The sequence below is a fragment of the Prionailurus bengalensis genome, chromosome E2 (genome assembly GCF_016509475.1).
Source record: "Prionailurus bengalensis isolate Pbe53 chromosome E2, Fcat_Pben_1.1_paternal_pri, whole genome shotgun sequence".
In the NCBI taxonomy this organism is placed as follows: domain Eukaryota; kingdom Metazoa; phylum Chordata; class Mammalia; order Carnivora; family Felidae; genus Prionailurus; species Prionailurus bengalensis.
In genome coordinates this window covers 13,487,373-13,510,731 of record NC_057352.1, presented here as the reverse complement: position 1 = coordinate 13,510,731, position 23,359 = coordinate 13,487,373, and the positions used below count along the sequence as shown (strand labels likewise).

The 23,359-nt window shown below is 55.4% G+C and overlaps 1 protein-coding gene and 1 long non-coding RNA gene across 2 annotated transcripts in view; one reads left to right on the top strand and one right to left on the bottom strand.

The window, feature by feature from the left end:
• POU2F2 (POU class 2 homeobox 2) overlaps nucleotides 1–23,359 on the top strand; it is a 73,628-nt gene that overhangs the window by 11,258 nt on the left and 39,011 nt on the right. The window contains exon 2 of the mRNA XM_043598768.1: nucleotides 5,399–5,459. The gene's annotated coding sequence lies outside the window, so the exon portion shown is untranslated. The remainder of the gene's footprint in view (nucleotides 1–5,398; nucleotides 5,460–23,359) is intronic.
• Nucleotides 9,045–13,796, bottom strand: LOC122493975. The gene is made up of 2 exons (XR_006300075.1): nucleotides 13,623–13,796; nucleotides 9,045–10,753 (listed from the first exon to the last, which is right to left on the bottom strand). It is a non-coding gene; the product is annotated as an uncharacterized LOC122493975 (long non-coding RNA).

Sequence of the window (23,359 nt, the reverse complement as noted above, 5' to 3'; positions counted from 1 at the left end):
AAATGCTTATTGAGTGAATGAATGAGTGAATGAATGAATGAATGAATGAACAAAAAAACATATTTAGCCAGGTGTCTTCACTGAATCTGCTCACACCCCAAGACAGAGTACCAGGACACACCCCCTCCCTTCCCCGCCCCCCCAATTCCCTCCCACCCTCTGTACACCCTACTCACATATGTCATTTATGGCTGGTAATCCTGATACCATTTCTCCCACTCCCTTGACGCCTTCGGCGTCAGTTTCTCTGCTAAATTTGTTATAAGCATGGTCTTGACTTCTCACATGAGCATTGTGAGACAGGTGTTCTTATCGTCATTTTATGTCTGAGCAACCGGAGGCTCAGAGAGGTGAAGTAACTTGCCCAGGGTCGCACAGCGAGGCGGTGGCAAACGTGTTTTTTGGCCACCATGCTCTTCTGTCCCATAGAAGTCGGTGCTCTCCTGAGAGCCCTCTAGTCTACATGCACACTTGTTCTTGCAATGTCTTCCCTCCCAGCAGTGGGAGGCCATGACCCAGGAGCCAGGAGCCCCAGCGTGTGTCCCAGCTCTGTCACAACCAGCTCTGTGCCTTTGGGAAAATTCTTTCCCTTCCTCTGGGTCACAACTTCTCCTCCAGCTGTCCCTCCTGTCTATAAGCCCTCAGCCAGTTTCCTGAAGAGGGCATAGGGCACAGAATTTGGCTTGGTCCCACCCTGCCTTCTCTGATAGAGGATAAAGTAGAGGGGCTTTAGCTTTATTCTCATTTCGGGGCACGCTGGACTCTGCTGGACTTGGACACAGTGGGGACATAAGACAAGCCTGGCCGGGAAACGGGAGAGAACTGGAGAAACGCCACTCACTGTGAGCCCACCGAGCTCCCAGCCACCTAGTGGGGCTCATTAACCCCACTTTCTGCAATTACAGACATTAACTGATGTGCCACAATGTTCGCTGTAGAAAAAGAGAAAATGCAGATATACAGAGAGTTGAGGAAAAAAAAACCCACCATGGTAATCTAGTGAAACGAGAAAGAAAAATTAACTTCTTGATGCCTACCTTTCTGGCTATCTTTTTCTCAAATGGGTGTATGACTTCGAGGTTACCCAAAGAACTTACTAAAATTCAGATGCGTGGGACCAAACTCAGAATTCTGACTTCTGCTCTAAACCTTTTTCTTTGGCGGGCTGTGTGTGTGTGTATGTGTATGTGTGTGTCTCATACAAATGGGATCACATGCCACATATCAGTTTATAACCTGCCTTTTACTTCCTAATAGTGGATTATGAGCATCGCTCCCTTGTCAATGAATTTCTTTTGAGCATATTTTCTACAGCCCTGCAGTCCTCCTGTACTATCGTTTATTGTTCTGGTCCCCAGTCATAGGACATCTAGGTATTCCCGATTGTAATGATCCCCGGGTGACAGGTGAGGACATCGAGGCTTAGAGAAGTCCTTCACATGTATGAAAAGCTAAGGCACCATCCAAGGGGAGCTGGGGATGGCTCGGGTGCTGGGGATGGTTCCCAGCCTCACTCAGGGAAGCTTGGGTAGGAGCCCCCAGACAGAAGACAGGTGACCTGTCAGAGGGGAGGTGGGGGCGCTTTGAAGAGGAGAACAGCCTCTCCAAGCCCCCAGACCCACGCACGCTGTGGGCCTGAGCGCTGCCCCGTCGGGCTCCCCCCAGCCCCTCTCACTGTCTCCCGCCCTGAGCCCACTCGCTGCCTGCTCCATCCTTGCCAGCTTATCAATAGGTTAAGTGGTCAGGTCAGTGATATTGACCATTTGATTAGGACCTTGTCAGATCAATCCCTGGCTCATCTCATGGGTCTCCTCCCCTACCCACACCCCCGCCCTGTTCTTCCGCGCCAGGGAGCAGGTGGCCGCGGTAGAAGCCTCTGCCCTCCGCTATGCAGCACCCCAGAACCGGGAGTCCTCTGGCAAGTTCAGAGAAAGTGAGAGCCAGCCTTGGCCTCACCATCTCCCATCCTAGTCCCACCGGGCCCGGAGCCCGGAGTGCCGTCTCCAGTTCTGCTCCTGCCTTGCTTTCCCCGCCCCGCCAGGGCCTCGGTGCTAGCTTCCTGCACCCTCTCTTTACATTACATTCTCTTGCTTACTGTCACTAGATTTTGTTTGCTCTGTGTCCCGTGTCTCTCAGAGTCCGGTCAGATGGAGCTGCCCTTTCTTGGCTGTGTGACCTTGGGCAAAGGACTTCACCTCTCTGAGCCTCCATTTCCTCCTCTGTGTCTTGGGGATGCTCCTCACCAAACGGGGTCGTGGGGATTCTGTGAGATCACATCTACAGAGCAGCTAAGCATGCCTGGCGGCCTGGCCTGCAGCTTGCACTGGGGAAACACCAGCTGCTCTCACTAAGGGCTACTGGGCTGCACATATTGAGCTCCCGTGTTTGTGGGGGGGGCCCGTTGCTCTGTGCATCTTGCCCTTGGTGGCAGTGTAGGTGGGCAGTCTGTGTGTGGGGCCAAGGGGCACTGTCATACTCAGGCCTGTCCCATCCTCCAGCTCAGGGTCGTACCCTGTCCTGGGTGATGCTGGGGACTCCCCAGAGGAGCCAAGCCCCAAGCGAGCCTCCAGGAACTCACAGTCTGGCCGGCGGGTAGCAGACAGACCAGGGAACACACATTTGTATTGGCTTTGAGGAGAGCTGAGGGCTTTCTTTCCTTCTCTGAGTGAACATTGGAAACTTCTTTGTGGCGCAGCTGCAAGGAACATAGTCTCCGGAGTCAGAGAACTCGGGACTCAAATCCGGGCTCCTCCATTTCCTGTGCCAGATCCCTAGAGGCCAGCTGCTTTGGCTCCTTCTCCCTCAGAGTCCCCATCTGTGAAATGGGGAGAAGGCCTCTCCTAAGTAGCTCCTGCCATCTTCCAGCTCCAAGGCACTGCTCTGTCTCCTGCACAGGGGAGACGTTATTTCCTGGGGAGAGGGGTCTGTCCGAGGGCGTATGAGGGCACAGGGGCTGGGAGCTGACAAGAGGAGGAAGGGCCCAGCCGCGGTGCTGCTCATCATGGGCATTGGGCACGGTGGCTGAGGGTGGCAGAGTGCAGACGGGAGAGCTGAGCGTGGGGGCTGCTGCTGGAGGGAAGTGCCAACATAGGGCACTGCCCCCGGGAAGACCCCAGCCCTCGGGCAGTGTCTGCCTCGGAGGCCCAGGGATTCCCCCGCCCGCCCGCCATCACTTACACCAATATTGACGGTTAATGCCGTGTCGCCACCGTGTTCAACACTCAGCGCGGCTAATTGTTTTGACTGGGAATCGGCAAGGCGATTAAACGCCATCGATTTTGCCCTGCGCGCTGCATCGATTTTTAAATTTCCTATTGATCCCGGCCCTAAATCTCCTTAACCAAGACCTCACCGTGGAGATGACAGCCGCTGATTAGCTCCGGGCAGGGGTGGGGGGGTGGGGGTATGTGGGGGGAGCAGCCCCTGAGAGGGGAGAAACCCCAGCTCCTCCCTCCCCCCAGGGAACAGGGGTCCTGGTCCCCTTCCACCCATGAAGATAGAGGCCCCAGTAGAGAAAGGGGGACTTGGGAGGGTGGAGTTGGGGGGACCTCTTGTTCCTTTTACCCCCTTTTTTTCCCCGTTTGGGCTTTGCTCTCTACCTGTGGCTCTCTCCACACCTACTCTCTCTGTCTCCCCATTTCTTCTCTTCCCTTTCCTATCCATCCCTCTGTCCATCCATCTGTCCATCCAGTCATCCATCCGTCCAGCCATCATCTCTCTCCCTACTGTCTCAGTCTGTCTTTTTCTCTCTTTTCTCCTTCTCAACTTCTGTCCAGCCTCTACTAATTCCGTGTGCGTTTGGCTGGTCCTGGGCCTCAGTCTCCCCATCTGTGCCAGCATATTTGCCGTGAGACAGGAAAGTAGTATACCAGACTTCCAGGTCCATGGCCTTCCTACCTGTCCCCCTCTTGTCTCCCCTCTCAGGACTGCACGTATGGGGCACAAAGGTGTGAGACCGATGTGGGCTTACCGGCTTTGTTAACTCCCCCAGAGGGCTCTCTCTTTTTCGACGGTTGGACGTTGCTCCTCACTGTGAACTCATCAGTACTTGCCTGGGGAAGGTCTCCCTGACATCCTGTCTCTTTTGGGAAGTCTCTCCCTATCTTACAGTCCCCGCTCCTTCTCTGAAAGCCCACAGGAAGCAGGGGCAAAAGAGATCTCTGTGTGGGTTCTTTTCCCAGGAGGACCATGTTCCCAGAAGGCAAGAAACCAGGTTTTCAGACAAGGCACCTGGGCCCTTGCTCTCTAACCAGCTCCCTCCTTCACCCAGCTCCACAGGACCCCAGGGAAGTCCCATCTCTTTTCAACCTCGTCCACTGCATCTGTAAAGTATGGCCGATCCCAGCTGTCACTCTGCCGCCCTGCAGGGCTGTGGACACTCTTTGGTGACTGGTCTCCCCATGTCCTCTCTGTCCTCTCCATCTTCTGCACAGCACACAGTGGGACCTTTCTAAAGACAAAGTGGCTTGTGCCCCTTCCCCTAGCTGCTAGGCCCAGGCCCTGTGGGGTGCAGCCTCTGCTATCCCCGAAGCCTCGTCTTTCCCACTTGTCTGGTGTCCCCTGGGCAGGTAAAGGCCTGACATTTCCTTCCCTTCCTCCCGGCCCTCTGCCTGACTAAAGTTGATTCGCTGTGCTCTGCTCGAGGGTAGCACCCTTCTTAGGTCTTCCCTGACTCCCCCTGGGATTCTTGCAGCACTCTCTCCTTACCCCAGCATGTTAGCATTGGGTCTTGCCTGTGAGCCCTCCAGCAGACAGGGCAGGGACCTTATCTAATTCACCTCTGCACCCCCACCCTTGGTCCAGAGCCCAGCCTGGATACACTTCCATATCTGCCGATTAACCCAATGAATAAATGAATGAATGAATATATGAGTCAGAAATATCATCAGGACTTTTATTTTCATCTCCTTGCAGCACGCAGGCACCTGACGAGTAACTCTCTCAGATGTCTTTCTCGTTTGATCCCCCCACCCGTCCTTTGAAATACATAGCCTGTGAATTAATTAATCCCTCCATCTGTCCACCCCTTCGCTCATGGCCCATCATTTTCTTACTGGGGCATCCTGCATTTGGAGGGCCCTCTGCCAAAGGCAAACACTGTAAGACACAGTCCCTGCCCTTCAGGGGGCTTCCAGTCTGATGGGAAAGACAGATGTTCAACAAGGCAGGCAGTGGGATGCCCATTTAAGAGGTGGGGACACTGAGGCTCAGAGCCCGGAAATGACCGCTGAGGGCAACAAGTGGCTGGCAGGACCTGAGTCCACATTCGCCAAGAGGTGCCTACGGATGGTGCAACAGGAGCCGAGTTCCTCTACTTGAGGAGTTGCCTCATCCTGCCCGAGTTGGGGATGCTTCACATATTCCCTAGGAGGCTGACTCTCTTCTCCTCTCTTTCCAGGTTCTCGACTGGACTGGGTTGGTGGCCTGAATGTATTAGCTTCGCTGCGTTTGCCCAAGAGGTAAGGGCCACGGCCTCAGAGCTTTGCTTATTGCTGTGCTCCGGGTCCTGTTCCCTTCCAGGAGTCCCTGCTTTCCCCTCCTCTTCCCTGGCTGCACCCCAGGAGTGGTGCCCTTCCTTGGTTTGCTCTGTCCTCCACGAGGTTAGCCTGTTTTGCGTTTTTATGCTCTGTGTGTCCCGTGGCTTTCTGGCCAAACAGGTGGTTCTGGGTGTGGGTGACCGTGAGGGTTTCTGCTGGTGAGTATCATGCTCAGCAGGAGAGAGATGGATAACTTGGTGGCTCAGATCACAGCTGGGGGGCAGACACGCCTGTGTGAACCCCCTTTCTTTCCCTTCCTAACTGGGAGTGACTTGGGATAGTCAGAGCCTTCATTTCCTCATCTATAAAGGGAATGATAACAGAACCCTCCTCAAGCGCTGTCCTGAGGGCGGAAGGCTAGTGAGGCAGTTCAGATTCCAACTCCAGAGCCAGATGGCCCCTGTGCCTCATGTGAGTTGTGTAATCCTCAGTTTCCCCATCCATCAGAGGAGGGTTATAACAGCACCCACCACACAGGATGGGAGGATGAAAGAAGTCACTCCATGGAAGCATTTGCCTCAGGAAGCAGGAGCTCAAAATACAGCTGGAAGATCCCCTGAACAAGTGAGGATTTGTGAGACCCCTCCTTGGAGCCCACTGAGACTCCTAAACAGAAGCAAGTGCTCCCCAGCAGCTCAGCTCATGAGGAAACGGGCTCTGGGCATGTGCTCTGGTGTTTGCTCCGCTCAGCCTGATGAGGCCCGGGTAGTGAGGATCCGGAGAGAGGTGGGACAGGGCCTCTGGGGTGGGACCTGCACCCCTACCACCACCATGCTGCCACGTCTATTTCTACCAGAGCAGCTTAACCCACAGGCCTCAGGACTGTTCAGGTTCAGGATGATTCTGGTTCCCTGGAAAAAGCACACATCCTGTACTCAGACCCCTGCATTCCTTACCAGTTGGAATAGGGTCCACGGATGGGTTTCACGGGGTCTGGGGAGGCCTGTGGTGGCCCTCATAGGTGTCCTACCCAGGCATCCTTGCTGTACCAGGGGTCAGACACTCACCTGAAGAAGCAGATGAAAGCTGTATCCCAGGGTCTGCAACCTGCGGTCGTACGAACCACAGTGGACTAGAAAATGCTTTGCGGTGGGAGACTGCTCTTCAGCTCCACTCTCTGTCTCCCTGCAGAGATGCAAACCCCACTTGCCAGATTTTCCAGTTTTCCAAAAGAAGTCAGATACCCAGAATTTCGTGTGAAATCTCCCGTTAAAAAAATGTTTTTAATGTTTATTTATTTTTGAGAGAGACAGAGACAGGATGCAAGTGGGTTAGGGGCAGAGAGATGAGGGAAACACAGAATCCGAAGCAGGCTGCAGGCTCCGAGCAGTCAGCGCAGAGCCCTAGGCGGGGCTCAAACTCACGAGCTGCGAGATCATGACCTGAGCCGAAGCCGGACGCGCAACCGACTGAGCCACCCAGGCGCCCGTCTCCCATTTTTTTAAATGTTGGCTACTAACACAAAATTTCAAAAATCTCCCTGTGGTCCAAGCCGCATGGTTTGGACAATCTTTGGCCCATAGAATTCTAGTTATACAACTTTTAGTATAGACTTTCTCTTGGGAAAACCCATCCCTATATCTCCCCAGTTGTGCTCCAACTCAGGATCTTCACAGACCCCCTGAAACCCACCCATGGACCCCGTTCTAACTGGTAAGGAATGTGGGAGTCTGAGTATAGGATGTGAACTTTCTCCAGGGAGCCAGAATTGTAGCTTTGCCAGGAACTTTCAGGTCCCCTGATGCTCTTGATGTTGAAAAGAGGGTCAAGGAGGAGCTTCTTGCTGGCTCGGTCAATAGAGCATGCGACCCTTCACCTCTCGGTCGTGAGTTCAAGCCCCACATTGGGTGTGGCGCTGACTTAAAATCAAATTAAAGTACATATATATATACACATATATATATACATATAAATTACATATATATGTACATACACATATATATGTATATATATGTGTGTGTGTATACACACACACACACACACACACACACACATATATTTTAAAAAAGAGGGTTGAGGGTCGCCTGGGTGGCTCAGTCGGTTAAGCGTCCGACTTCAGCCAGGTCACGATCTCGCGGTCCGTGAGTTCAAGCCCCGCATTGGGCTCTGGGCTGATGGCTCAGAGCCTGGAGCCTGTTTCCGATTCTGTGTCTCCCTCTCTCCCTGCCCCTCCCCCGTTCATGCTCTGTCTCTCTCTGTCCCAAAAATAAATAAACGTTGAAAAAAAAAAAAAAGAGGGTTGAGGAGCTTCCAGGTTGCAGAATTTGGGGACTAGAGGTTGGCTTTGAGGAATGCCTGAAAGTTGGGCTAAATTAGCAGAGGCTGTTAAAGGAATTATGTTTCAGAGCTGGCGGAAGTCACAAATCAGGTCTCTGATTTTCGTTCTTTGTGTTCAGATAGATGTTTGTTAAGTATCCAAGGTTTCATGGACACACGTGTGACAGTTTCAGTAACACATGCCGAGAGCTGTTGCATCCAAATGGCGGAACTGATATTTACCAAGGGGCCACCTCCATGCCAGGGCCTACTCTGGGTATTTTGCATTAATCCTCAGTGCAAGCCTGTGAGGTGGATGGTGGTCCCCTGTTGCCAGAGAAGGAAACTGAGGCACAGAGAGGGGAGGCAACTGGCCTAAGGCAGGTAAGCAGTAGAGGCAGAATTTGCGCTCAGGTCTGCCTGAGCTGTAAGCTCTTGCTCTCCCACATCAATAGGACTTACCACAGCAGTTCGAATCTCCTCGGGATGGCTGATCCTTATGCTTAGGGGTACTTGATTGGGGGGAAACCCCTGAAGTCTTATTTGTTGCCAACCCTGACAAATTTAAAAATGGAGAGGGTTGGATAATGCTTGGGCTATTTGTTGGTTTTTCACTAGAAACTAGAGAAAAATGTACAACAGGGGGTGTTTAGCTGATGGAGTCTGTGAACTAGCCCTGAAGGCTGCTGCCAATATATCTGAGTGGTCCACGGGGAAAGTTCATCCCCCCCCGCCCCCACCAGACGTGTTTGAAGGAGGCCACACTCTCTTCAGTATATCATTTTGTTACAAAACAACAACTACATCAAACATTGCCCCCACCCCCACTATCCTTTATAGCCGCACTTGGAAGGTGAGTGATTCCACTCCAGTATCTGGAGGCCTCCTCGGCGCCCAGACCCCCTCCAGCCCTGGAGGTGCTGTCTGCCTCTGTGCTCACGCGGCTCCCTTCCCTCCCCTCCCCTCCACTCTCTTGGGCCCTTCTTTCCACTCTTGCTTGAGTTCACTCCTCAGCCTACCTCGGCTCTCTGGCTCTCCCTCTCTGTGTAAGGCTCCCTGACCCCTCACTAAGGCTGCATTGCCCCCTATCCTGTTCCTCCTTCCTGAGCACCGTTACCATGTCTGATCATATATTGTGTGTGTAGTGTCTCCCCCCGTTAGCTGTCTGCTCCCAGTCCCTGGCACAGTGTAAATGCTCAGTAAGGATTTGTTGAATGAATGAATAAAGAAATGAACACATGGACACATAAACCCAAATCCATCCATTTATTCCTTCTGCCAACATTTCTGGGGGGTTTCTAGTGTGCCAGGCCTTGTGTCTCAGTCTGGTGACACAGAGGGGAGGCAGACCTGTGTGGCCTCTGAGGGGCCCCAGATTGGTGGGAAGACAGGCATACGTACCCACTACCCTGAACTCACAGGTCTGCAAGGTGCTGGGGTCAGGAGGGAGTGGCATATGATTGACTTGCCTGGGGGGTGGGGGGCGGGCTCAGGCAGTCTTTGAGAGGAGGAGGTGGTGAGGGGGTTCCTGCAGGGTTAGGAGAAGCCAAGGCTAAGTTACTGTTCAAGTGGGTGGGTCACTACTGGGGACCGTGGATGCTGGCCTGGCCTCAGAGTCCCCATGGACAGCTACTGTCCGCTGGACATCCAAGGCCCTCCCAGTGCTGGGCAGGAGCAGGTGGTGTTCCCACTTCGTCTCTCCCTCCCCTGTGTCCTTCCACAAAATGACTTGGTGGCCTTTGGTGTGGATGAGGCTCTGGAGTCCCACAGGTGGCATTCCCAGGGTGCCCGCACACCCTGAGGGAGAGAGTCTGCCTCAGAAGCAGGAGCTCAGCTGTGGGTGAGAGGATTCCATTGCTGGCTCTGGTGAGGGGCCTTGGAGAGAACCCAAGGCTGCTTCAGAGGCAGGGACATGGAGCCATAAGGCAGTCGCTTCCTCCCGCGGGTGAGAGTATGGGTGTGGCAGCAGAATGCTCCAGAAGCGGAAATGCAGGTCTGAGTGGCACTGCGGGTGTTCTGCAGACCAGAACCAGGGAGTCAGTATGTGGGGTTGGGGACTTGCTTGGATGCCCCAAGCCCAGTTAGCCACCTTTATGTTGCACCTGGGGCTAGCACTTTGGCTACCGGAATAGGGCATGTGCTGTTACAGACGGGCCTCGGGGTCGGGGTCGGGTGGCTGGGCCAGAAAGCAGCTTCAGCGGGGGGCAGCTCCTTGCCTGTGGGTGGGCCCCACAGGGGTGGTCCATAGGGCGAGTCTGTGTGAGGCTGCAGGCTGGAGGCAGTCCTTACTGGGTGTGGAGTCGGATTCGGATTCGAGGTGCTGTTTGCCATTGTGGGATGTTCCGAGGTGTCAGGAGATCACTCCTTCCCTTTGGCTGGCACTGGCTGGGTGGAGATAGCTGTCACCCACCCAGGACTGGGAGCGTCTGTCAGCCACGGGGTGGGACCCAAATACAGACGTGCAGGAAGTGCAAATGGCTTTCCTCTCTCGGCAGCTTCAGGGACTGCTGGATCCCTGGCCTCGCAGTCCCAGAGCAAGTGAAGGCTGAAGTGCCCATTGTCCTGGCAGGCATGCAGCCCCAGGGGTGGCGGGCAGGCACTTGGCCCTAACTCCAAGTAGAGAGCTGGTAGACAGAGGTCAGGCCACAGAGTCTGACCCTAGGTCATTTTAGCAACGTTTCTTGGAAGTCCATATGTGCACTTCCAGCCCACCCCCGGGATTGTCCAGCTTACGTTGTCTCTGCTTCTGGTTTCCTTCCTTTCCTCTTCCCCATCCTGGGGCTCCACCCCTGTCCCTTTCTTTTTTCCTTTGCTTGGTTTCATCCGGGTCTTGGCTTGTCCATTCCACCCCACTCCCTCCTTGTTCTGAGCCTGGATCTGTTTCCAGTCTTGCAAGTGGGGTTTGTATGGGTCCACGTCTAGCTTTCTGTCTCCAGAGAGAGCCACATGGAGATGTGGACCTGGTGGGGATAAGGAGGAGGGGGGAGGGGGTGAGGAAGAGAGGAGGAAAAAAGGTGCTTGAGGGAGAAATAAGAAAGGAGGTATCCCTCTCTTGCCCTTGGCCCACTGCTCCAGGATAGCTTCTCAGGCCCCCTGTACAGCCATCTGCCCTTCTCTGGGGACATGTGTGGACAGGAGGGCCAGAGGAGTCATCTGAGAAAGGGAGAGATGAACTCGGGGAGACTCAGGGAGCACCCCACAACAGAGAAATGCCTGGAGAGGGGGAGCAGCTGAGAAGAGCAAACAAAGAGACAGGGAGATAGCAAAAAGTCAGCGGGGAGAGCAGACAAGGGGCTCAGGGATAGTCAGAAAGAGGGTGTACGTGAGGGTGTGAGAATGAGCTGGTGGAGGTGAAGGCCATCGGCCTGGGGGCCGTGACAGGGGCGGGGTGCACCCACACCTGGGGTCTGCAGCCCCACCCCTCAACAGGCTGCTGTGGGGCAGAGTGTAAGGAACTTGTACTTGGGGAAGGCTCCTGGTGTGTGCTCCTGTGTGTGGAGGGAGAGGCGGCAGGGACTGTGGGAAGAGGGAGATACTGCTCCCACCTGCCCTGTGATCAGGAGCCCAGTCTGCTCCCACCCCTCCCTGCTGCTCTCAGGAGACCGTTCTTGTCTGTCCATCCTGTTCCCTCCCTGCCTTGGCTCACAGGGGCCTGGAGGACTGTGGGCCCCTAGGGCTTAGGCACCCCTGACTTCTGACCGGGGGTTGGGTGGGGCAGGAAGAAAGCCAGTGTGTGTGTATGTGTGTGTGTGCACGCGTGCGTGTGTGTATACCCATGCACACGAGTGCACAGAAAGAGAAACTGCTTTGGATTGAGCCCCCCTTAGCCCCTCTCTAGCTTTGCTGCCTCAGTGTTTTCTACGTTCCCAACTTCCTTCCACCTCCAGCTTCGAGGTCTCTCCCCAGCTGTCTCTGCCTTTCTGTCTTGCTCTCCCTGTCTGTCTTGTCTTTCTGTTTCCCTCTGTGAATCGTTCCCATCCCCCCAACTCCTCAGTCCCCGGCATATCTGGCCCCCATCCTTGCTTTATCTGCATGCCTCCATCACTGTGCCTTCCATGCTCTCTGTCTGTCTGGCCCCTGTGTCTGTGTGTCTCTCCATTGCACGGTTGCCCTTCCTCTGCTCCTTTTCTCTGCCGCTTCCTCCTGTGTCTGGGTCTCTTCCAGTCTCTTTCATCCTCTGTCTCTCTCGTCCCTGTCTCTCCAGGTCTCTGGCTGTCCATCCCTGCCTCTGTGTGTGTGTCTCTCACTCCCCCTCCCTCCCCCCTTTTTTCTGTTTCTAACACCCACACTCACATCCTACCTCAGGAGTAATTGCTTTTGTCTGGGTTGGACTGGACTTGTGGTGGGGGGGAGGGCGGGGGGAGCGGGTGGCGCTGGGGGGGTTGGGAGGGACGGAGGTCGCTTGGTGGAGTTGAGGTGGCGTCCACTAAAGCAGGGGGTGCTGAGGAGCAGAGGTCCGGCGCCCAAGGGGGAAGGGGGAGGGGGCCGTGGGCCCGTCCTGGCAAAGCGATCTGGGGCCTCTGGCAGGGAAGAGAGGAAGGCCCTCACATTTGGATTTGGAGGCGATGTAGCTGATGTAGCCACAGCTATAAAACGGGCCGGCCGGCACCTCCGTGGCAAAGCTCTGCTGCCTCGCCACCCTCCCCCACTCAGAGACCCCCCTCCCCGCCCCTGCCAACACTGTCAGATGCACCAAGTCACCATGACACATGCGGGACACACCCAGAGCTTCCACCCCACTCGTGGAAATACACTTGGCCCTCGGCACACAGGGACACGTGGCATCACATAGACACGCAGAAAGCACACTGGCTCTCTGACAGTCAGAAAGAAAGGAGCTCCCACACACACAGACGCAACCACACGGGCAACCGCGCACAGACGCAGGCACAGAGTCCGCACACACAGACACACGGGGGCTCGTTGCATACTCCCCAGGTTCTCACAGACTCACGCCCGCCCAGACACACTCAGGCGGCAGCTCACACACGCGGGTTTCCTGGAACGCGAGAACACACAGCCACCATGTCACCTGGGGACGGAAGGTCACCGAGGTGCTGCTGGGGATACACGCACACTCCCCCGAGGGTCAGGCAGATCTGCATACACACGTGTGGGGATGCCCAGAGTAGGGGAGATACTCATGAAAGCGCGCGTGCGCACACACACACACACACTCAGGGCTGCCGAGGCCCCGGGGATACACCCACAGATTCATGGTCACACGGACGTGACTCAGTAGCCGAGACATTCGGGGACACAGTCCTGGAGTTCCACAGCAGAGCTCAGGGACTCAGAGACACACGGCCGCCCAGGTGCACGGGAACACACGCACACACTATACGTACAGCAGCTAGACAGCACAGCGCTGCCCTGGAACCCCTGTCCGAAGCCTCACAATGCCCCCCGCACTTCCCCCGCCACACACACGTGCAGGCCAGGCCCTGGGGCGAGGCCAAGGCAGCTTCTGCCGACAGAGACCCAAGGATGGGGCAGCCAGGGGCTCTGTGGATGGGCAGCAGGCTGCCTGGGGGTTGCCCCACTGTTCTGGGCATCCATTCACCTTACCCTACTCCAGCACCCACCCAGGACTTCCCCCACTCTGTGGGCTCAGGACAATGTCTCCCCAGCACCCCCAGGTACCCTCTGTCCATCTCCCAGAGGTCCATCCCTCTCATACCCTCAAAGGGCCCCATCTCCCCGAGCTGCTCCCAACTGAGGGGATGCCTGCTTTCTTCCAGGAGGACTGTCCCTTAATTGATCCCAGCCCCCTTACCTGCCAGTGTGACCCCCATCCCCATCTGCTTCCCTGCCCATTCCCATACTCACCCCCTCTCTTGGCTGTCCAAGCTTTCAGCCTCCCTAAGCTCTCCTGCTGTAGGGGGGGTGGTTGGCAGGACGGGGTGGGGGCTTGGCCCCTCAGAGGTGTGGGTAAGGGGGCCATGGGGGTGGGGGACCTGGGTGCGGCTCTGAGAAAGGGAAGCAAGGCAAGCGGGGAGAGAGGGAGAGGCAGAGGCAGGCAGGCAGCCAGCCGGCTTTATATCCCTGCCGTATTGATCTACCATGTCACAGCCCCGGTCGATAGCCAGCCGAGAAAGAGAGGGAGAGAAGGGAGGGGAGGTTTGGGGGAGGGCAGCGGGACCCCTCTAGTCCTCGGCCCATCTGGGGCCTCCTTGGCAGGCTGTGGGGCCATGTTCCAGCCAGCCCACCCCCCCAAAAAAAGAGGCCCACCTTATCCTCCCCCCACGTCCTCTTGGCTGCGGCCCTCTCCCTGAGAGCCAGCTTCGTGGAAGAATTTAAGCACAAATTTCCCCATTTCGTTCTGCCTCTGGCATCTCTTCGTCTCTTGTGGGCGCAGGGTTTGGGGGGCCGTGTGGAGGGATAGGCTCAAAACTGTTTACTGCCTTGGCTCCCCTCTGCCCTCCACAGTTGGGCTGGGCAGGTGGGAGGCTCCGAGGCAGTGTTGGGTGGGGTTAGGGATGGACGGGAGTGTGAATCTTCCTTTGCTATGTGTTGGTGGGCAGGAGAAAGAACCTCGCTGAACGTCCTCGTTCCCAGCCATCGATAGCCAGGTGCTTGGGAAGGCCCAGTCCACGTTGCTTTCCTGCCCTTTCTGACTTGATGTTTCACCTTGAAGCTGTACCAGGCCAGCGCTAGAGACACATCATATTTAGAATTTCTTTTCCCTGGTCCCCCTTTTTCTCGGAGGAGAGAGAAAACTCAGCTTCTCCCTCTTCTCAACCTCCTCTTCCCTCTTCCCTCTCTTCCCTTCCCTTAGAACTTTTTACCGCCTGCCCCCCTACCTAAGCCTCCCAAGCGCTGGGCAGGGAAGGCAGGGATGTCTCCTTAGGTAGGAGCAGAGAAAAGGGTGAGGCTCCAGACAGCACTGAGAACCCTCCATCCTTGATCCCAGCTCTGACTCTGTCTCCCCTCTCTGGGCCTCAGTTTCCCCCCTAGCCCCGTCTAACCCTGCCCGAGCTCAAAGGTTTTGTGTGGCTCTGGGATCTGCAGGGATCAGTACAGATGGGAGGCAGGGCCATGCAGAGGGTGAGACCAAGGCCAGAGGGGTGCCTGCTGCCCCTCCCTCAGCTGGGGCTGCCTGGGTCCCAGGTGCGGGGGACCCCCCCCAGCCCCCAACTCCCGGGGGCTCCAGTTCTTTGTCTGTCCAGATCCTCCTCCCTTCCCAGCCCAGCCCAGCCTCCCAGAGAGGTTGAGGAATCACCTTAGCCTTGACCCGAGGGGGAGGGCAGAGGAGGGGCAGGCGAGCCCCACCCCCGCCTCCTGCCCATGGCCATCCCCACAGTCCTTCTCTCCCTGCTTCCCTGAGTACCAGGCCGCCCCCACCCAGCATAGGGATGGCTGTTCCCTTTGTTAGGAAGGGGGAGGGGAAAGAGCTGAGCTGAGGGGACGTGGCCTGACCCCCGACCTCTCCCCTTCCCTCCTCCCATCTGGGTCCCCAGGGGCTCAGAGCCCCCTTGACGGACAGTTCTGACCATCAGCCAAATGGCTCTGGGAGTGAGCAGGGGGCCAGGTAGGGGGGAGGGGAGGAAGGCCTGGCCAGGGCCCTGGGCCCATCAGAGAGGGGGGTATTTTATGGGTGGAGGGAGGCCCTTAGGATGAGTGGCAGGGGAGATAGGCACCCACAGGGGCAGGCTCTGGGGGGAGACTGATTGAACAAGGGATGTGGAGGCAAAGAGGGGCTCAGCCCAGAGCCAGTAGCTCTGGGTGCCCTGTGGGTAGGGGTCTGGCCTGGGCAGGAGCCCCCACCCCACCCCCAACCGGCCTTCGGCATTGGGAGTGCAGCGAGTTTAAAAAAAAAAAAAAATTAAAAGAAAAAAAAAATAACAGGAGCAGGAGAAGCTGGGGGAAAAAATATATAAGAAAAAATATAATAAGAACTAAGCGGTGGCTGCAGGAGAGAGAAAGGGCAGGAGGCGGGGAGGGGGGCGCAGGGGGGAGGGCAGCTCGGGCCCTGGTCGCTGCGGAGGCCCGGCCGCCGGCCTCTGCGCTGAGCCCTCCGCGTCCCCCCTGCCGGCCCCCTCCAGCCCCGATCGATCCAGTTTCTTGGCAATAAAGCATTTTTATTGTCAGCTGCCCTGAATGCCAAATGTGAGCCTGGTCCTGCTCCCCCCTCAACCCGCTTCCTCACCACCCCTCCCCCAGTCCTCCTCCACCCCCTCCCCGCCACCCCCCACTGCAGAACCAGCATCGTCCATCACCAAGACCCCCTCCTCTTCCTCCTCATCCGTGTCAGCCGCAGTCCAGTACATCCTCAATAATCCACCAGGCCCCCTCCCCATCAAGGCTGCTAACCCCAAACCTGCAGGGGAGCAGAAAGGTGGGCTGTGGACGAGTCATCTGGGGGGCCACGGGGATGGACAGGTCGGTGTCAGGGTGGGCAGGCAGGGAGATGATGGCCACAGGTTGAGGGAGATGCGGGCAGAAGTCAGGAGAGCTGGAGCCGGCCCCCAGAGCAGGGGATAAGAACAGGTGGGGGAAGGCAGGCCCCTGCCCCTGGGGCTGGCTGGTTGCGTTCAGGGGCCTGCACCCACCCCTTGCACACTGTCTGGGGACCAGGGGAAGGGATAGTGTGGGATTGGACACCCCTCCCACACCAGCTCCTCAAGGGCTGGGGACAATGACCCCTCCTCCACAGGACTTCCCCCCTGGGGTGTCGGGGGAAGCAGTTTACAGAGGCCCTGGGAGCCCCACCCGGCTTGCTCTTGCTCCCCCCAATTCTGTTCTCTCTTTCTCTTTGTCTCTCTTTCTTTGCATCTTTCTGTCTCTGTCTCTGTATTATTCCTGACTCTCTCCTCCCTCCAGGGATGTAAGAACCCCCACACCCTTCTCTGTTCTACCTGCAGAGTCCCCAGTTATTCTTTTCCCGCCACACGCTTTTTCTCTGCCCACTCACTACACACTTTTCCCTCTGACCTCTCCTGCCCTGCCTGCCCCCACATCGCTCCTCTTTCTTGGTTTCTCCCCGCTCCCTCAGCGTGAAAATAAACAGAGGCCCAGGCCCTTAGAACATCAGCAGGAAGTGCAGAGAGATCTCAAGCCCCTCTTCTCTTCTCCCCGGGGGGCCTCAGTGCCTGGAGTTAGAACGAGTCTGTACCTGCTGAGCCAGAGCAGGAGAACTGAGGATTGGGTCCCCCAGATGTGCCGTGTGACTTTGCTCCTGTCACCTGCCTGCCCTGAACCTCTGTTTTCCCCGTCCTGTGGGTGACCTGTGGGTGCCTTGAGAGTCTGGAGTTCTCTCAGGCTCCTGGGGAGGCAGCTAGGCAGGGTTCTGCTGCAGAGCCTGGTCATAACCCTGTCCAGGTGTCCTACGATGCAGCCTCAATGCCGCAGACCTGCCCTCTCACCTTCTCCTGGAGACCCAGAAGGGGAAGCTGGGGAAAGCCCAAGATGCCAAGACTTTCCCTCTGGTCCTGCCAGGGCAGGTGGAGCTTTAGGGGGTGGTGTAGGGCACGGGTTCCTGACCCCAGGTAACGCTTCCAGCATCAGCCCTGGAGGGCGAGGACAGCGTCACTTGTCCCTAGCTCAGTGTCTGCCATGAGCCATGGGTTCAAGAGGTCTCTGTGGATGGGTAAGCAAACAAGGAAGTGAGGAGGAGCCTGTGTAATGGTGGGGCATGCCGGAGGAGAAAGAGAGAGGGGGCGCTGAGGTGGGGGGGCTGGGGGCGGGGCTGGGGGCAGAGCAGGGAGGAGCAGAGGGATTGGGACATCTCTGGGTTGAACCGATGGGGAGTGGACAGGTAGGGGGGCACTCGCGAGAGGGAGGATTCCAGGATGAACCCCAGTCTCCTTTCCAAGCCGCCATCCTTCACCTAGAACTCAGCGACCCCCCAGTCACCAAGCCCCTACACTAGTGCCGCATTCCCATTTCCTCCTGTCAGGCCCCGCAGCTCCCTGGCTTGTGAAGGGGAGTAAAGAGCTGTGTGTCTGTGATCCCGCTGGCACGTGGAAAGAGGCAGTGTGTGTTAAAAATGTGGTGTATATACACACACGTACCTCCCCACACGCCATGTGCTTGCTTATGCCTAAAACGTTCCTACTTTTCGCCATCATGAAATGTTTTGTCCTATCTTCAGATAATAATTTTTTCTTTTTTTAAAAATGTTTTATTTATTTTTGAGAGAGAGAGAGAGAGACAGAGCATCGGCAGGGGAGGGGCAGAGAGAGAGGGAGACACAAAATCTGAAGCAGGCTCCAGGCTCTGAGCTGTCAGCACAGAGCCCGATGTGGGGCTCGAACCCACAAACCGTGAGATCATGACCTGAGCCGAAGTCGGACGCCTAAATGACTGAGCCACTCAGGCGCCCCAATTTTCTAATTAGTAAAAGGCCTTCCTAACAGAAGAGCGAAAGATTTCTGTGGGCTGTGTGGGGGAAGGGCCCCACCTGAGTTGGGGCTGGGCTGGACCCTGGGATAGAGATGAGGTTGGCAGGTGACTGAGATGTATGGGATACTGGTGGAGGCCCAGGAGACCTGGAAGGAGGTGAGGGGTCTGGAGACCTGGGAGGAGGCGACGGGTCTGGAGACCTCGGAGGAGGCAAGGGGTCTGGAGATCTGGGAGGAGGCAAGGGGTCAGGAGACCTGGAAGGAGGCGAGGGGTCTGGAGACCTGGAAGGTGAGGGGTCTGGAAGCAGAAGCTGGAGAGACGGGCAGGAGATGGAGGAACCTTATTGGTGGCCATTTCACCTGCTCCCTGGCTGCTTGAGGACAATCCCCCCAGATTGTCACCTTTATGGAGTGCAGGACATGTCAAGACTTCCCACTGCCCGCCTTGACAGCTGAGCGCAGACTTGGGAGTCCCAGTCCATTTGGCTTCAGGTGCCCCTCCTTTGAGAGGTCCTCTCTGATCAACCTTCTCTCCACTGCCCTCTCATCATCCCCCAAACCTCGTCCCCAAGACTTTGCTCATGCTGTTCCCTCCTGTGCAAGAGTAACGGTCCTAACAGCTGCTCCTGACAGCTTACTTCGTGCTAAGCTCTCGACCTGCAGGCTCTGGCTGAACTCCCAAGCATTGGTGAGCATGGTCATCATTCTCACTTTGCAGATGGCGTACTGAGGCTTAGGGAAGGGAAGTGGCTTGCCCAAGGTCACTAGCCAGTGACAGCCATTCAGGTCCAAACAACTCTGGTTGCCCCCCGCCTTTTTTTTCACTGATCCAACTGGTTAAATATTTGTCCAGAGCCCCACTGCAAGAGGTCAAGTTCTGCTGGAGATTCATGGGAAACGTGACTGCCTCCATGTGCCGGGTTCAAATCCTGACTCTTCCACAGACTTACTGTGACACCATGAGCAGGTAGCTTCCCCTTTCTGAGTCTCGGTTTCTCCTCTGGCTCACAGCCACCACCTCCTAGAAGTTAGTGAACGAGGAAATGTAAAATGTTTGGCAGATAAGGCTGCTTGACAAATGGCTGTGCCCTTCTCTCTCACTCTTCCCTGAATGTTGCTCAGCCTCTAGGTTCTAGCTCTTCTGAACTTTTATATTTGAAGAACATTTTTTTCCAGAGGACTTTCAATATTCCTTGTGTGTTTGGATCTTCCACTACCCTGTAAGGGAGGAATTATTATCTTGGTTTTATAGAAGTGGAAACTGAGGCTCAGAAGACTCAAGTCCTGCCTCAGCTGCTCGGCCCCATAAAGGATCCGTTTAATTGACACATTCCACACCTTTGCTGGGCCCTTGCCATGTGCCAGGCCCTGTGTTGGGCACTGGAGATAGAGCAGTAAACAGAACTGGTGCAGTCTACTTTTGTGGAGTCGACAAACCAGAGTGGATGTGGATCTTTAAGTGTAAATATCAATTAAATAAGCAAAATCAGAAATTGTGATAAGTTACTCCAAAGAAGAGACAGTTTATAGGGAGTCAACAGCATCTGGGCAAGACATTTAAGTGGAACCTTGAAAGAGGAATAGGACTTAATTAGACAAAGAGTCTTCTAGGCAGAGGGAATAGCACATGCAAAGGGCCTGGGGTTGCAAAGATTTTGATTTGAGGAACAGAGAGGAGGCAGTGTGGCTTGGAGCAGAGTGGGTAAAGGGGAGAGTGGTAGGGGAAGAGATGAGAGGTGTGGACAGGAGTCGGATCACACAGGACTTCACAGCCTGGGTTAAGGGGTTTGGGTTATTTCTCTAATGCAGGGAAGCCCCTGAAGTCTTAAGGGAGTGACAGCCTGATTAAGTTTTAGAAAGACCCTCTTGGGGGGCGCCTGGGTGGCTCAGTCGGTTGAGCCACTGACTTCGGCTCAGGTCGTGACCTCACAGTTTGTGAGTTCGAGCCCCGTGTCGGGCTCTGTGCTGACAGCTCAGAGCCTGGAGCCTGCTTCAGATTCTGTGTCTCCCTCTGTCTCTGCCCCTCCCCACACATGCGCGCGTGCGCTCTCTCTCCGTCTCAGAAATAAATAAACATTTAAAAAAATAAAATAAAATAAAGACCCTCTTGGGGTGCCAGGGCGAGAGGAGACTATGAGGGTCAGGCATAGCAACACAGATCCCTGTAGGGAGGAGGCAGGAGATGGCACCCAGCCTGGGGGTGTAGAGGAATCAGAGGGAGCTTTGGGGATGGTGCTCATATGGAGGCTCCGAGCCAATCCAAGGTCACACGGCTGGTCAGGAAGAAGGTCTGACCCCGCACATACCCAAGCCTTTCCTGTCACTGTGCTACTTTTTCTCTAGGAGCTCAGGGGAAGCCTCTGGGAGGCAGAATCCTGCCTTGTATCTATTTCATGTTTTCTACACAAACCTCAAAGTGCCTGGTGTTTTTGGTACAGAGGAGAAGTTCACTGCCAGGCAGAGGTTCTGCATGGAGGTAACTGAGGGTCCTTCCTTAGGATACTCCATGGAGGAGGTGAGCTCTGAGCCAGGTGGTACAGGGGGCGAGTCGGTCTGAAGGTGTTTGCTCTCCTCGCGGCCCTGGCCTTGCTGTGTGAACTTGGAGAAAGTACCGGGGCCCCGGGGACGCTGTTCAGGGTGCATCCCCGTGTTGCCGTGACTCAAGGGAGGCAACCGACACGGAAGCTCTTAGCGAATTGCTCCTATTGGCAGGAGGCCATAGCCAGGACAGGGATGGGAGGCATGTGATGTCTCAGACAGCAAGTCCAGGCCCAAGCCCAGTGTTTTCTGCCAAGCCAAAGGGAAGAAGCGAGTAAGGGTGTGGGGAGAGGTAGAGCAGCAGGATGGCAACATGGGCTTCGGAGTCCAATTGCCTGGATGCCGACCCTGGTTCCATCTGTGTCAGCCCGGGCAAATGATTCAACCTCGCTCAGCATCAGTTTCTTCATGTGTAAAATGGGCACATTGGCAGTAATTCTCTTGTAGAACCACTCAGTGAGAATATTCAATAAGAAAATGCGTGGGAAGTGTTTGTAGTCAGCCGGTGCAGGGTACCTCCTATAACTGTCTAAAGCTGAACTCTGGAGTCCTTGTCCCTGAGCTCCTCTGGAAACTTGTCCCATCTCAATAAATGGTTGTCACACCAAAAACCTACACATCTCCCTTGATCCTTCACTTTCCTTCAAATGTCCAGAGAGCTCAGTTTGTTTCCATGGTGGCAGGGACTGTCTCCTACGATGTGGGCCAACCTGGTTCCCTCAAGTTAAACGCCTCCAAATAAATGTGGAGCAGCTCCTGCAGACAAGGATCTGTGGATGCTGCTCAGAGGCCACACAGCTCCGAGAGGGGCTCAGAGAGGTTGGGTGGCTTGCTTGAAATCACACAGCAAGGACTCAGCAAGCTCCATAGAGGCGGAGAGGGGCCCAGGCCACTTCTAATTTTTGAGCTTCCCAGTATGCTGAGAATAAAGGAACACCAAAGTGCAGTTATAGACTCATGCTCTCAGCAGCAGCAACAACAAAATGCCAAACGACTAATATTTGCAAGGTCGTTTATTAAATTATTTGATTTAGTGAAACAAGATTCATAGTGTCCCACAGGCGGTGTGGTTTGCCAGTAGCACTCAACTGGAAAGTTAAAAATGGGAATCTTGTTCAATGAGGCCCTTCATGAATGTGATACCTGGTGCAAATGCCACCCCTGCCCTTGCGTCACTGCCCCTGCCACGGGGACCTTACCACTATGTGACTCCGAACTTGACGCCTTTTCTGCTGCGTTCAGTTGCTTTTGCAGAAATGCGGGAGGTCCAGGACCTTGTGGTCTTCTGACAGGAGAAACCCGCACAGCAGCACACCCGGTGGGAAGGAGAGCCAGGCTCTGGAATCACCCTGCCCCTTCCTGGTCTGAGCAAGTCCTTGCCCACTCTGACCCGCCTCAGGGTGCTCCTCTGGAAAGAGGGGAAAGTAACAGCACCTGCTTTATTGGATCACTGGGAAGATGTCGGGAGATGAGCAAGGAAAGCACGGAGCAGGTGCCGGGTAGCTGTTTGTACTATTTAGGATAACAGTGGACAGCCTGGGGCCAGGGGCATGGTGGCTTGAGAACTCCTCAAGGGTGGGTGCAAGGCTGACATGCTCGGTGTCCTTAGTTCTTGGCACAGGGTCTGGCACAGTGGGCCCTCCATGAAGGTGTAGAATTGCCTTGCAGAGAAGAGGCTTTGGGCCAGGCTGGGTTGGGGATGGGAGCACCTAGGGACGATAGGGGAGCCTGTCCCCTGTGGAGGGCCTGGCCTTTGATTTCTTCTCCACCCCCATCTGCCTCCTTGTGAGGCCAGGCAGGCACTCCCATCAACTCCCTTTTGCATGGTGTGGAGGTCACTGTCCCTTAATTTATTCCTAAGTAAATAGCTACCAAATGCCTCCTATGTGAACATAGCGGTGGGGACATAGTGGTGAACAGGTCAGACAAGAGTCAGAGTGATTATTTTCATGATTCCAATCTGAATGTTAAGCGGTAGGTTCACATGAACACATTATTTAAAATAAATAAAATAAGCAAATAAATAATGGGAGCTCTGCCCAGCCAACAATGGGAGTAGGCAGTGAACCAAAGCTTATGATTAATGCAATTTGGGGTAGCTGAGGCCCTTTTAAAAAAAGGAGGATAAAACTGAACAGGACAGACATGCTCCCTATCCTCCTGGTGTGGAGATTCAAGTGGGGGAGGCAGATAAAAAACAAGTACGTAACCTGCGGAAACTTGAATGTGAGGCAGTGAGAAGTGCTGAAAGAGGATAGAAATGAGAGAAAAGGCTAATGTGAGGCAGGGTGACCAAGACCTCCCTGTTGAGGACATGTCAGTGGAACCCTGGAATGAGTGAGGGAATGGGCCCTGGAACAGCTGGGGAAAGATGGCACCAGGCAGGGGGAGAGCACGAGCAAAGGTCCTGAGGCATGTCAGAGCTTGGGCTTGGGTTGTAGGGACAGAAAGCCAGCAAGAAGGAAGTGAGTGATGGGTGGGGAACAATGGGAGGTGATGTGGTAGAGGCAGGCTCTGGTCGGGTTGCATGGCAGGGTTCAAGGTTGGCCAGCTGGTTAGGATAAGGAGTCTTGAAGCTGCATATTTGGTCAGCCTCCTGAGGCCTCCCAGGCTTGGGCTGTTAGTACCCTGGACAGCGGCTCAGCCCCTTAGAGCACTTGCAGCTATGGGGCGCACCCTACTGAA